The 2,210-nt window shown below is 43.3% G+C and overlaps 1 non-coding gene across 1 annotated transcript; it reads left to right on the top strand.

Moving 5' to 3' along the window:
• The first annotated feature begins 1,735 nt into the window (after positions 1-1,735).
• On the top strand, positions 1,736-1,842 carry LOC112716831 (small nucleolar RNA R71). The gene has a single exon (XR_003160497.1). It is a non-coding gene; the product is annotated as a small nucleolar RNA R71 (small nucleolar RNA).
• Positions 1,843-2,210: the final 368 nt, after the last annotated feature.

The raw sequence follows: 2,210 nt of genomic DNA, 5'->3' as shown, positions 1-2,210 counted from the left end.
TAGAATAGATTTCGAGAATGGGCTTCTTGGACTCCTCCAATGTGAATTCTACCACCTTGCCATCGGCCTCAAAAGAATAGACTCCCGAATGTGCATCCAGTTTGAAACAGGATGTCTTCAAAAATGGTCTTCCAAGGAGTATGGATGATGGCTTGTTTGAGCCGATGGGAGGGGTCTCCAAAATGTGAAAATCTACCGGGAAGAGTAATCCTTGGATGTCAACTAGTGCATTTTCCACAATCTCCACAACTGATACAATGCTCTTATCTGCTAGCACAAATCTCGCCCTGGATCTCTTAAGTGGTGACAAGTTCAATCTCTCATAAATGGGAAGCGGCATGATGCTTACGCACACCCCCAAATCGCACATACAGTCCATGAACTTCATCCCACCAATCAAACAAGTAACTAAACATGGACCGGGATCATTGCATTTTTCAGGAATTAAAGAGGAGATAGAATCATCTACCGGTCTTTTGTTGAGCTCGCCAATCTTGTCCTTATGTGTACAAACGTCTTTGAGGAACTTGGCATATTTGGGTACTTGATGAATAGCCTGAAAGAGTAGGACGGTGACTTCAACATTCTTAAAAATTTTCATCATGTTGGGGTCAAGTTTTTCTTGCTTCTTGGCCTTCTTAGCCAAAGTTGGAAATGGAATGGGCATAGGCTCTTCAAGTGGATTTTTTCGTTTTGGCTCCTTGACCTTGAGTGGCTCCTCCTCATCTTTTGCAACACTTCCATCCTCATTTCTTGTCACTTTCACTTTGTAGGCACAACACCAATTTCATCCAATTTGGTGCCACTCCTAAGAGTGATAGCATTAATGCTCCCCTTAGGATTGGGTTAAGGCTAAGAAGGTAAACCACTAAAAGTTGAGGCTTGTTGGGCATTTTGTGTAGTCGGAGGAGAAAGTGTCAAACGAGAGAGAGCTTCGGCAATTGTAGCCATATATGTTTCTTGTTTCTTGTGAATTTTCCGTTGCTCTTGCATAAAGGATTGAAGTGTGTCATTCATGTAAGGTTGATTGGGAGGAGGGCCTTGATTACCTTGTGGAGGGTTAGATCTACTATTTGGGTGTTGATACCTCCCTTGAGATTGAGATTGTGGTGGTTGTTGATAGGATTGTTGGTATGGTTGTTGGTATTGTGGTTGACCTTGAGGAGCTTGATGATAGTAGGCTTGTTGGCTTGGGTATGGTTAAGCTTGAGGAGCCTGATTCCACCTTTGATTAGAATTATCCCTCCATCCTTGATTTTGATTCCCTCCATATTGATTAGCTCCTTGATTATAGGTGGACCTTTGTGGGTATGGGTTAGCTACCGCCAATGTAGTGTCCTCTTGGAGTTGAGGGCACTCATCAGTGTAATGGCCACTACAAGCACAAATACTGCATGATATTGATGGTCCTTCTATTCTTGGAGGTTGAGGCAGAGGAGATAGCAAAGCTTGAGGGATTTGTTGCCCTTGAGTGATTTGTCTCAACAAAATTATCATCTCACCGAGGGTATTGGTCAAAATGGCATCTCCAGAAGGAGAAACTCCACTTAAAGCTTTAGGTTGTGGATTCCTTGCCCTTGAGTGTTGAGTGGAGTCAGCCAAATCCGCTATGATCTCCCAAACTTCCTCGGCGGTCATGTTTTTGGTGAGGGATCCTCCACTAGAGGCATCTAGAAGAAGCTTATCTTGGGGATTCATCCCTTGACAAAAATAGCTAATATGCACCAACTCGTCAATACGGTGGTAGGGGCAAACTTCCAATAACTTCTTGAATCTCTCCCAGTACTCATATAGAGTTTCCCCCTCTCTTTGCACAATGCAAGAGATCTCCTTTTGCAGCTTATCTGTTTTCTGAGGTGGGTAGAATTTTTCCAAGAATTCCTTACGCAACACGTCCCAATTAGAAATCACATCTTCTGGTTGAGTATAAAACAACTCTTTCGCTTTTCCCTCCAAAGAGAAAGGGAAAGCGAAAACCAAAACTGTTGCTTCATCTGCACCGTGTCTTCTCACAGTGGAGCATGTAACTTGAAAGTCCTTTAAATGCTTAGAGGATCTTCCCTGGGTAGTCCATTGTATTTGGAGAGCGAGTTTATCGTGCTGGTCTTGAGCTCAAAATTTAGATCCAAAGCCGGATACTGAATTTGTTGCGGTTGCAAATTGAAATCTGGAGCTCCGGCTTCTCTTAAGGTGATTCGTCGAGGTGGATC

This window comes from Arachis hypogaea, chromosome 1 (assembly GCF_003086295.3).
Source record: "Arachis hypogaea cultivar Tifrunner chromosome 1, arahy.Tifrunner.gnm2.J5K5, whole genome shotgun sequence".
Lineage (NCBI taxonomy): Eukaryota > Viridiplantae > Streptophyta > Magnoliopsida > Fabales > Fabaceae > Arachis > Arachis hypogaea.
Note: the sequence above shows the minus strand (reverse complement) of the source record. Positions and strands in the feature narration are given on the sequence as shown.